Genomic DNA, 13,260 nt, shown 5'->3' on the forward strand with positions numbered 1-13,260 from the left:
TTCTACATTAATTCCACATCACCGTTGGGCAGAAATGGAATTAATGTATAGAACCTCAATAATCTTGAAAACATAGAACTGCTCCTCAGAATTAAATTCTTCCGTTGGTTCGAATTTAATTAGAAGACAATCAACTTCATTGCAGCGGAAACATGAAAATACATTTCTCTAGTTTAAGAGCATTCCTTGATTTTTATCTTTTCTCTGAAAAATTGGTCACTTTGATGCAAAATTCATCAGAGATTTAAACTTTAAATATAGAACTCATAGAATTATAATATTGTTATCATCAACGTTGGTCAGAAAATAACAATATCATAATTTAACTTTAACTATCAACCGACTATTCCTCCAATTAAAATTTTCCCGTTGGTTCCAATTTTAACTGGAGGATTAACTTTTCATCATTTACTGAATAACTACAACTGCTCTTCAAATTAAATTCTCCCGTTGGTTCGAATTTAATGAGAAGATAATATTCTTTAACTTTGTAGCGGTAGCATGAAAAATTCTTGAAAATAATACTAATTCAGAAGCATTTTTACTTTACTCATCTGTTCTCTAAACAAATTATCACGTTGGATCAAATTTGAGTAGAGATAAAACATTTAAACTTAACTTTATTCATTCAAAATAGCTTCTAAAAAAATAATAAACTGAAAACATCTCCTTCTTGTTCATTTGGCCTGGAGGCCTGCTTGGCCCGAAGGCCTGATTGCTTGTTCGGCCCAGCAGCCGCTCACGCAGCGCGCACCCGCGCCCAGGCCGCAACCTGGGCCTGGGCCAGGAAAGTGGCATCCCGCCTGGGCTGCTTTCGACGCGACCGTGCTCAGCCGTCAATGGAGATCGGACGGCCGTTCGCACCCAGCGAAGGATCAAAAGGCACCCACGGCCGCCGTTCCCCTAAACCCTAGTTCATTCCTTCCCTCCCCTTCTCTCTCTCGCGTCGCACGCGACAGCGGCAGCAGCCGTGGTGGCCGTCGGCGCCGGTGAGGGGTGGTGCCGCCCGAGCTTGTTCGGCTCCCCTTCCTTTCTCTCCACTGCGCCGCAGCAGCCGCCGCTGAACCGTACGACGATGGTGGCCCGAACTCGCGACGCAGGAGGAGATGGCATCACCGTGGCGCCCCTTGCCGGTGCATGCGTGCGGCCTGAGCCGCGCGCGGCGCCGTCGAGCGATACCGTGGTGGTGCCCTTTTGGGACCCCGAGCTCGTACGCACGGCGCAGCGGAGCGCCGGCGAGGTGGCGGCTCGGCACTTTCTCTTTGCTCTCGCGCACACAGACACTACGGCGACTCGAGGCAGCGATGACCACCCGAGGCGGCCGGAGCGGCAATGGCGTCCATGTGTGGTGACTCGGCTCGATCCGCCCGCGCGACGGCGGGCCTTCTTACCGCTCTACGGCGGTTCTCTTCCGTGCTACGGCGGTGGTGACGGGGTGGAAGAGACTCGCGTAGGTCCCCTCCCCTCCATCCTTCCATTTCTTTCTTTTCTTTTAGGGTTAGGGTTTCGATTCCTCTTTCTTGATCCTCGGTTAGGGTTAGGGTTCTGATTTGCTTTCGGATTTGATTCGAGATCGAATCCCTTCTTTCCCAAACCAGATCTATAGCCTAAAACCTGGCTCTAATACCATTGTTATTACTATTGGATCATCTAGGAGTGGATCCAGTGGGTGTTTACTTGTATTTGGGATAATCAGTGACTTAGAGATTCAGAGGGAGACAGAGAGAAGGTGACTCATACCTTCGGGCTTGGCAGAGAAGGAAGTAATCGCCATGGCGTCGGTGTAGGTAAAGCTCTGCGCTAGGCAGCGGCGATCGGAGAGAAGGGCACCGCAGTGGAGATCGGGGTGAAGACCGTGGTCGCGCAGTGCCGTGGCGGCGGTGGTGCTTCCCGTCACTGGCTGCGCCCCTCTGTTAGATCGGAGTAGGGTTTTCCGGTGGGGCGTACGGCTCAGGCCAACCTCGTGCTGAGAGCCGCCGGCCCCCACCTCTATTTAATGCGCAGTGTGACGGGGGCCCGCCAGCCATAGATGGACTGGGCGCCCCCGATCAAGGCGCGAGGTCAAGGCCCAAGTGGCCGTTGGGGCACTGTGGTTGGGAGATCAAACCAACAAGAACACCCAGTACAACTGCGTCTGCGTCCGCGGGGCCGTCACCGCCGCCGCCGTCGCCGTTGCTGCTGCAGTTCACCCACACGAGGTCGCTGTCGGTGTCGGCGATGGCGAGCAATTGCGTCGGCGGCGTACCGACGTTCACGTACATCAGGTACTCGAACGACCTGGTGATGATCTTGGACTCGACGCCGCCGTCGCCCGCGGACACGGGCGCGGCCGCGGGAGACTCGCCGCTGCCCAAGCACCTCGCCCTAGAGCGAGCGGCGCGCGGGCATGCGGGACAGCGCGAGGAGGCAAAATGGCGACCTGGCGGAGTTGTGGTGGATGAAGTCCACGCTGAACCCGCCTTCACTGGCAACAACAGAGGCCGTGCAGGTGCAGCCTCGTTGCCCAGCGAGGAGGGTGAATAGAAGAAGCATAGTCGTCGCTTCCATGCGAGGTGGCGCCGCCGGCTGGCTTCAGGTGTGGAGGAGGAAGCCGTATCCGCGCGAGTCGCGTCCGCTTAAAGTTACGCGGAAGGGGGGAAGATTTACCAAGTTCGTAAGTTTTAGAAAGAAGTATTAGGAGTTGTTGGAGATGGTTTTTTTCTAATCTTTCTAAAAACTTAGGATTAGAAAGGGGTTTAGGGACCTCTTGAAGATGCTCTAACAGACTATCTATACGGGAGATCTATTTTGGGTTGTCTGATAGACACAACCTAAATATGAACATCATCTTTTCTGAAAACTCATTTGTAGAAAGGATTCTCTTTTGGATTCTGTTGTTGGAGAAGATGTCGAATATGTATTGAATCATTTGACTATAGCGCTACCCAAAGATCAAATAGGTCTTGTATTTGGGTGTTGATGATTGAGATAGTCTGAGTTATGCCGCGAGATGCCTACCTAGGTGGTGTTTGGATCCAGTGACTAAAATTTAGGAGGTGTGTCGGGAAGATGTTGCATGTGGTGTTCGGATACTAATAAAAAAACAAATTACATAATCCGTCAGTATTCCACGAGACGAATTTGTTAAGCCTAATTACTTCGTCATTAGCATATGTTTACTGTAGCACCATATTGTCAAATCATGAACTAATTAGGCTTAAAAGATTCGTCTCGCAAATTAGTCGCAAACTATGTAATTAGTTTCGTAATTAGTCTATATTTAATACTTCATACATGTATCCAAACATTCGATGGGACAACGACGAAAATTTAGAAGGATAATCAAACACCACCCTGGTCACCAGTGTAACACTGACTGACTAACACGTACGAATGGTTGGAAACTTCACGTGTTGGGCCTTATTTAGATTGATGTTAGGAATCAGTATTCGGTACTGTAGCAATTTCATTTGTATTTAACAATTATTGTCTAATTATGGCCTAACTAGGCTCAAAAGATTCGTCTCGTAATTTACAATCAAACTATGTAATTAATTATTTTTTTTATCTATATTTAATATTCCATGCATATGTCCAAAGATTTGATGTGATGAAGAGATGATGAAAAAACTTGCAATCTAAACAAGGCCTTAGACATGTGCATCATACTTTTTTTTGTGTGTCTTTGGGGGTGTTTGGTTCCATGGACTAAATTTTAGTCCATGTCACATCGGACGTTCGGATGCTATTTAGGAGAATTAAATATGAGTTAATTATAAAACTAATTACATAGATGGAGACTAATTTACGAGACGAATTTATTAAGCCTAATTAATCCGTCATTAGCATATATTTACTGTAGCACACCATTGTCAAATCATAGACTAATTAGGCTTAAAAAATTCGTCTCGCAAATTAGCCACAATCTGTGCAATTAGTTATTTTTTTCGTCTATATTTAATACTTCATGCATGTGTCCAAACATCCGATGGGACATGGACTAAAATTTTCCTGTAACCAAACACCCCCTTCGTCTCAGCGTTCAGAAAATCTGTCACAGAGATGACTGATCTCCGGTGTCAAGTCTGTCTCTGTCAACTTGTTTTTAGGATGTGTTGTATCGCAATTGAAAACTCTGAACTGTACTGTAGGACAATTGATAGACGTGCCATGCTTCAGCGCACAGCTGTGTACGAAGAAATCTCGAAGCCAAACCATTGTCTGCTGCATCCGAAGTGTGCCATAACTAACATATATTGCAGTATAAAGACAAGAAGAAATATTGAAGCCCAACCATAATCTGCTGCATCCGAAATGTGCCATAACTAGCATATATTGCAGTATAAAGACAAGAAATATTGAAGCCAAACCATAATTGTAACACCTCTGGTGTTTTGACCTAATACTAAAATTTGACATGTCATCATGTGCATTGCAAAGCATTCATATAGTATAAAGTTTTGAATGCATTCACTAAATAAGGTTTATTTCATAATGTTGTTATTTCATGTGATGTGTTTCAAAAACCCTAAATACAGATCATGACCACAAGGGTCAAATTTCATGTGTTCATGTGAGGCCATGTGGCATTTGACTCAAATAACCCTAATGGGCCATGTTGCTGGTCAAAAATCAAAATCTAAGTAAAAGGAAGACAAATCAAATTTGAATTCATATTCAAATTATAAAAGTCCTTTTTGCCCCATTTAACTAATTCAGAATCCATGAGGAATTTGGGGTTGAGGCAAAAAGCAAAGTTGGAGATTATTTTATAAGGATCAACTTTGGTTTTCAAAGTTTTTCATGTTTACATACAAAATTTGGAGTAATTTTGGAATGATTCAAATCTTTAAATGTACCCCAAATGTGAAATTCAAAATGAAGGCAGAATTTGAAAATGTTCCTAGAAGCAAAGTTGTAGAGTTTGAAAAATTGAACAACTTTCATTTTTGGAGATTTTCAACTTCTTTAGAAAATTTCTGAGTAATTTGGAAAATAGGCACAGTGGCAGTTCTGTAAATAATGCAAAATTTAAAAATCACATCGCCGCTCACCGCCGGCGCCACGCAGTCTGCTTGCCGCCGACCTTCTTCGCCGCTTTCACGCGTAGTGACATGCCGATGTCACCGTGGCGAATCCGCCCGTGCGTTGGCGACACCGGACGCCTTCTTCCGGGCTATAAATAGCCACAGTCGCCGCCGTCGCTCCCGTTCTTCCCCTCTGTTCTGCTCCGCCACCGCATAGCTCCGCCGCTCGCCGTAGGCCTCATCGAGCCGCGTCAGTCGTTCCCAGCTACGTCAACGCGATCACATTGGTCTTGCGCTCCTCCTCGATTTGCTCTCGTCGCTGATGTTGGCCGGAATCGCCCGGCGCAACCCGTCTTCCCCGTGACCGGTCGGAGCTCCGCCGCGACAGCCCTCACCGTGGCCAGGCTACTCCAGACCATCTCCGACTGCACCAAGCCCATCATCGTGATCACGGTGAGCTCCTGAGCGTGTTGCTCACTCTTCCTTTGACTCTACTGCGTCGTAGCCCTAGTTACATCGATCACCGTCGGGTCCGAGCCACCATGGCCGGCGTCGAGTTCCATCCGGTGTGCCCTTTTCTGTTCTGAGGCTTGGGATAGATGCGCGACTTGGTGTAGATCATGTAGGAGCAGTCCGTCTCATCGGAGATTCACCACCGGCGCGTTTTGCTGGCCGGAGCTGGCCGCGCCGCCGTGTCTGGTTCACTGCCGCTGACGCGTGGGGTCAGTCTGTCAGTGAGCAGGGAGAAGAAGAATAGTGCTGATTTTTGTTTTCTGATTTTGAATAGTGCAGCAATTTGGCAATTTTGTAGGAATTTATTTACACATCCAAAAATTCTGAAAATTTGTGGGTAGCTTCTGTACATGTTTTAGTATGATTTAAAAATTTGAAACTTGGGATTTGAATAAATTTTTAATGTTCAAATATTTAGTCCATTAATTGAAAAATGCAAATTCCATGATTTTTGTAGGTCACTATATAACTCCAAAAGCTATGAAATTTATTTTGGTACACTAATTTATCATGAGGAAGCTTACATAAAAATTTGAGCTTAATTGGACAAAGTTTATTTTATACCTAATGTAGACTTAATTATTTAATTAATTCTTCATTTAATTAATGTTTAATCAATTAGGATTTGTTTGACTTTAGAATTGATTGTTGACCTTGGGTCATTCACTTATAATGATCCTTAGTACCTTAATTAGTATTGAACTCATACCTAATTTGTAATTAGTCAATCTTAATGACATTTCATGTGATAACCAAGGTCATTAACAAGTTAACTCGTCGAAACCCTAAGTGTTTGATTAGAGTTGGATCTTGTTTTGGTCATGTTTTGTGACTAGTAGGGTTTCAAGATCCATTAGGTCAAGTCACATGTGTGGTTCTTAATAATAATGTTGCAGGTTGGTTTTGTTGGCTTGCAACTGTACCGCGAAATAAAATCTTTTGCGGGTGTTTTTACATTTCATGTGCCGTGAAAGCATCATGTTTACATTATCATCATGTTAAAGCATATGTTATCATTTCATGTAGAACCCGAGAACGAAATGATTCTAGTTGAGCAAGTTCTGGAAGAATCCCCGGTTGTCACGGGATTTGATAATTAATTATGGTACTAATCCAGAACCGGAAATCGTCAACGAAGACAAGCCCTGGTTTATGCATTAAGCCATTACCTTGTTTACTTTGAAAAGTTTATCACCTATGTTATTTATTGCATTAAGTTGTTTAATTCAAATGTTACCTACTTGATGCATTACCTACCTTGATAATTGTTTACCATCCTTGAAGATGTTTTCATTTATAAAGGCGTAGTGTGCTTAGTATGCTTTATGATAGGCTTTCAATGTAAAAGTTTTGATACAATCAAAGATGGCATACTGGCCAAAGAAAGAAAGAATGTAGAATGAATTAGAGACTTGTCGGGTGACTTATCTTGAATGTTGGGTAATGTTGCTGACTATGTCGCTTAAAGGCCACTCATTGTGGATCTTCTGAATGAGACACTTTGTAGTACTGGTCACATACTCCGGTAAGCCTACTTCGGCTAATCCGATACTAAGACGAATGCCCGTGCACTGGGAGTGGAGAGATGGCGGGAGTAGCGTGTACCCTCGTGGCTGGAATGTGGCCGGATTTGAGGTGTGCTGTGCTCTCGGGTGGCGTGGAGACGGCTTAGTATAGGAAGATCCGATAGCGAGGTTGATATATGCAAGATTAAGTTCTACATATGTCGTGTGATAAGGAATCCCCAGCTGGGACTTGAATCAATTCGAATTGCCGGTGCTCCGCGGATATGGAGACTCGATTCATTATAGAAGCAATGCAGTACTGGTGAATTACTAAAATATGAGAAAAAGAATGGAATGAAATATGGGAAATGTACATTTAGTTTGAAATAAAGAACTAAAAGGACTTAGGGGTAAAATTTGAGAATAGGATAAATATAGTAAGCTTTTTGCAAAGGACTTGAATTTTGCTACATCCTTACCTTGTCCCAAACCCCTGCATCTCAAAAGTCTTACACCCCGTTACATCGGGTTAGTCTTGTTGAGTACCTTTGTACTTAGGGTTTGTTAACCCTTGTTGCAGGTGAGTCACATGCGTAGGCTTGTTTTGGTCCCTGCTGCATGTCTGTGTTTGAAGTCAATGACGATGAGGAGTGATGAATGGCCTTTAGACAAGGCACTAGTTTGTTTGATAAATAAAGTTAATGTAATATTATCTCGCTACTATGGTTGTATGACACTTTGGTATTGTAAGTTTGAAAACAACTAGTTTGTAACTATGTTATCTTAAGACTTCCGCTATCTTTTACTCTGGTATATATTTGAATAAACAGTTGTAATCTGCAATGACTGTGATTGGGATCCTGTTTGAAAAGAGAAACGTGGATGATTCGGGTTTCCCGAGGACACCCGACAGACCTGTTGAGTTGTTGGGAACTCGTGTACGCTATCCAAGGTCTGTTAAGACAACGATAGGTGCATGTGGGCCCGATTCCTTAGGAGGTTCTGCCACAGCTGGTATCAGAGCAGTTCCCATCTAAGATCATTGTTGGTTACTTTGGAAAACCTTCAAAATGATTTGGATCAAGGAAAGTAAACATGATATTTTGAAAGTTCAATTTCTTTCTTCTTACCTTTGATCTAGACTCAATCCTGACTTATTTGAAAAGTTTGTGGTGGATAATATGATTAGGTTTGTCCTATGTATTATGAAAATCTAGTACTTATGATTATACTAATCTTTTGTACATAGATTCGTAAGACCGATTCATGCATCATGCTTGAGCACATTGCATTATAATTCCCCTTAATAGTGGTTGGGTAAGTAATGTCAATCCCATTCTTGCTAACCTCCATTATCCTCAAGCTATTCTTATAGTCCTACCCTAAATTCTTTAGGCTATGGCAAAGACTAAGAAAACCGCAGCAAGTCCACCGGACCTCATGGAGTCCCGTGTCACCAATTGGCGCCAAGAAATCACGAGCTTGGTGAAGGAAGTTCCAAGAACCTAGGAGAGGAAGGATCTTCGAGCAACCCCGCCAACGTCGAGAACCTTAACAAGGAGCTCAACACTCTTCGTCGAGCTCATGTCAAAGACCAAGAAGAGCTGGCGGAAATGCAAAGGGGCATCACCATGACCATGGAACTGTGGAATGAAGCCTGGACACGAGAAGATGCAGCCAATGAACGCGTCAATGAGTTGGAGTTCTATGTAGAGGACCTAGAGATGGACAATGCCATCCTTCACGAGAATGTCCATATGCTGTATGCTCAACTTCATCCTCCTCATGGGGATGGTGAAGTTACCGATGAAGAAATAATTGTAGCTCCAGGGGAAGTCGAGAATGAAGAAGAGGAGGAGGATCCTGAGGAGTTAGTGTACTTCTCAGATGAAGATGAGGTTTCGTCCGATACGGGCACGGATGCCGAAGACTAAAAGCTTGGAGTAGTAGTAGTTCCTTTACTGCTTTCCTAGAGAACCAGGGTTGTCTTGTGGGATACAAGACATGTAATTTAAATAAAAACCCTTTGTAGCATGCAACCTTTTAAAAGCTTTCAATAAAGAATAATGTAAGTAAATGTGTTTCTCTAATAGATGCCTCGTCCTATCACCCGAACTGGTGCTAGTGGCTCGCATGATGATGATGAGTGCCCAAATCCTCCACCAATGCCCTCGACTATGGCAGATGTCATAGCTGCACTCGTCAACGCAACGGCAGAGAATGCCAGGCTGTTAAGGGAGTTGGCGCAGAACCAACAGGCACCATACCCTAATCATGGCCGTCGTAATAATGGAAACGACGAGTCAACTTATGTGGATTTTACTGACACACGTCCGCCTATGTTCTCTAAGGCAGATGAACCTTTAGAAGCTGATGATTGGCTTAGGACAATAGAGCAAAAGTTCGAGCTGATCCACTGTACTGAGGTTCAAAAACCAAGGTTTGCGGCACAGCAACTCCGAGGAGCTGCTGGTGCCTGGTGGGCAAATTTGGTAGCAATACAGCCCGCTGGTCACCAAATCAACTGGAGGGAGTTCAAGGATGCCTTCAGGGCACACTATATTCCAGACGGTGTGATGACCATGAAGCTAGAAGAGTTCTTGGCTCTTAAGCAAGGGGAGCACCCGGTGATGCACTATGTTGGGCGTTTCAACCACCTATCTCAGTATGCTATTGAGTATGTGAATACGGACAGGAAGAAAAAGAATCATTTTCTTAGAGGCTTGAACACTAAACTTCAGACAATGATGGCAGCCTGTGGTAATGCAACTTACCATGAGACAATCAACATTGCTATCGCTTCGGAAGAGAATTACCACCGACACAAAGAGGCGAAGAAGAAGAAAATATTTGCTTCCGGATCATCAAGTGGCAAGCGTCAGAAGATAGTATACCATCCTCAGAATCATGGCCGTACGCCATTCCACCCACAACAAGGCCAAAGCAGGTAGCAAATCTTCATTCGCCCTGCAACTAATACACCTTATACACATCAAGCACCACAGCAGCTGAACAATGCCAATAATGCGAACCGCAATGCTACTCCCCAGAATCACAATTTTCCATGCTATAATTGTGGTAAACCCGGGCATTTTTCCCGAGAATGTCCGTATCCTAGGAAGAGCAATCCTGATGCAACCAAAGCCCCTGTTAATCAAGCTCAAAATCAGTACAAGGGCAATGCTCAGAACCATCAAAAGGGTCCGACTGAGAAGAAAACTGGAAGGGTATTCTATACGCAAGTGGAATCTATTCCAGAGGGAGAACCAGTTATGATGGCATGGGATAGCTATTGGGGAAACAAAAGAACCCTATCATATACAGTCGCCTGGGGGACGAATTTGTACAAGGGAGGTAGTTCAGCATGTACCTATTGATTTGGGAGGTTATGAGTTCCCTACCAATATGCTGATATTAAAGGATCAAGATATAGATGTGATCCTTGGTATGAACTGGTTAACTCAACACGGGGCTATCATAGATGTCCTGCGTAGAACAATAAGGTTAAATGCACCTAACAGCAAAACCCAACTTCTCATCCAACTTCCTTTTCCTAAGAGTACAGTGGAGACAGTCTGTGCAACTATTGTTGAAGGAGCCGAGGAAATTTCAGTGGTATGTGAGTTTACGGATGTCTTTCCCGATGACCTACCTGGTCTACCACCAGACCGAGACGTAGAGTTCAGAATTGATCTGAAACCAGGGACAACACCAGTGTCCAGAAGAGCATATAGGATGCCACCGAAAGAATTAGCAGAATTAAAAATGCAACTACAAGAGTTGTTAGACAAGGGTTTCATTCAACCCAGTTCATCACCTTGGGGATGTCCTGCTATTTTCGTGAAGAAGAAGGACCAAACCTTAAGGTTATGTGTTGATTATAGGCCATTAAATGAAGTCACCATCAAGAACAAATACCCATTACCCTGAATTGATTTGCTTTTTGATCAACTTGCGGGAGCTAAAGTATTCTCAAAGATAGACTTAAGATCAGGCTACCACCAGATTAAGATCAGACGTGAAGATGTGCCAAAGACAGCGTTTATTACCCGATATGGTCTATAAGAGTATCTAGTCATGTCTTTTGGGCTGACCAATGCCCCAGCTCATTTCATGTACCTGATGAACTCAGTTTTCATGCCTGAGTTGGATAAGTTTGTCGTGGTGTTTATTGATGACATTCTTATCTACTCTAAGAGCAAAGAGGAACATGCGGAACATCTCCGCATTGTTCTACAAAGATTAAGAGATCACCAACTATATGCCAAGTTCAGCAAATGTGCATTTTGGTTGGAGGAAGTACAATTTTTGGGTCATGTGCTATCTGCTGAAGGTATAGCTGTTGATCCGAGCAAGGTAGAAGAAGTCCTTAATTGGAAAGCACCTACAACTGTTCATCAAGTTCGTAGCTTCCTGGGGTTGGCAGGGTATTACCGTCGATTTATCCCTGACTTCTCCAGAATTACGAAGCCAATTACTGGACTGTTGAAAAATCAAACTAAGTTTGTATGGTCAACCGAATGTGAAGAGGCCTTTCAGACATTGAAGAAGTTACTGACAACTGCACCAGTATTAGCACAACCTAATATTGAGAGGCCATTTGATGTCTATTGTGATGCATCTGGAATTGGTATTGGCTGTGTTCTTATGCAAGAAGGCAGAGTCATAGCATATGCTTCCAGACAACTCAAGAAGCGCGAAGAACATTATCCCACCCATGATCTTGAATTAGTTACTGTTGTCCATTCACTCAAGATTTGGCGACATTATTTATTGGGCAATATATGTCATATCTATATGGATCACAAGAGTTTGAAATACATCTTCACTTAGTCAGAGTTGAATATGAGGCAAAGGAGATGGTTAGAACTTATCAAAGATTATGACTTAGAAGTGCATTATCATCCGGGCAAGGTTGCCGATGCCATGAGTCGCAAGAGTCATTGTCATTGCCTAATTGTAGAACCTATGCAGCGAACATTGTGTCAAGAGATGGAGCATCTGGATTTACAAATCATAGAACAAGGTTCCCTGTCCAATATTGTAGTCGAGTCCACTATCAAAGATCTGATCATTGCTGCTCAACAGAAAAGTAAGGACATAGCCCATATTAAGGATAAGGTTAGATCTGGAAAACCAACCTGTTTCAAGATTGATGAATCAGATGTCGTATGGTTCAATGATAGGTTGGTAGTACCCAAAAATCCGGAGCTGCGAAAGCAGATTCTTGATGAAGCTCATTCTACAAGATACTCCATTCATCCGGGTAGCAACAAAATGTATCATGATCTAAGAAAGAGATATTGGTGGACCAAAATGAAAATAGAAATAGCTCAATATGTGGCCAAGTGTGATATTTGCCAGAGAGTCAAAGCAGTTCATATGAAGACTGCAGGTCCATTACATTCGTTGCCAGTTCCATCTTGGAAATGGGAAGATATTTGTATGGACTTCATAGTAGGATTGCCTAGGACATCTACAGGCTACAATTCAATATGGGTTATTGTTGATCGTCTAACCAAGATATCTCATTTCTTGCCAGTCAGAGATAAATATCGAGCGGAGCAGTATGCAAAGCTTTATCTTGATAGAATTTTCAGTCTACATGGGGCACCCAAGACCATTGTTTCTGACAGAGGATCATTGTTCATATCCAAGTTTTGGAAAAGTCTACATGAGTCTTTAGAAACTAAACTTATCCGTAGTTCTGCTTATCATCCGCAAACAGACGGACAGACTAAAAGGGTAAATCAAATTCTTGAAGATATGCTAAGAGCCTGTGTTCTTTCCTTTGGTGCTAAATGGGATGAATGCCTTCCCTTAGCGGAATTCTCATATAACAACAGCCATCAAGAGAGCATTAAAATGGCACCATTCGAAGCATTGTATGGCCGTAGATGCCAAACACCTTTAAATTGGTCAGAATCTGGAGAACGTTGGTTCTTTGGACCGGATGTGGTCAAGGAAGCTGAAGAGAAAGTTAAACTCATACAAGCTAATATGAAGGTAGCTCAATCCCGACAGAAAAGCTATGCTAATAAGAGGAGACGGCCGCTAGAATTCAAAGTGGGAGATTATGTCTACCTCAAGGTATCACCGATGAAAGGAGTTCATCGATTTGGGATTCGGGGAAAGTTGGCGCCCCGTTATGTCGGCCCTTTTCAGATCCAACAACGATGTGGACCAGTCGCCTATCGCGTCAAGCTACTAGATCACATGTCAGCGGTGCATGATAC

This window comes from Miscanthus floridulus, chromosome 18 (genome assembly GCF_019320115.1).
Source record: "Miscanthus floridulus cultivar M001 chromosome 18, ASM1932011v1, whole genome shotgun sequence".
In the NCBI taxonomy this organism is placed as follows: Eukaryota; Viridiplantae; Streptophyta; class Magnoliopsida; order Poales; family Poaceae; genus Miscanthus; species Miscanthus floridulus.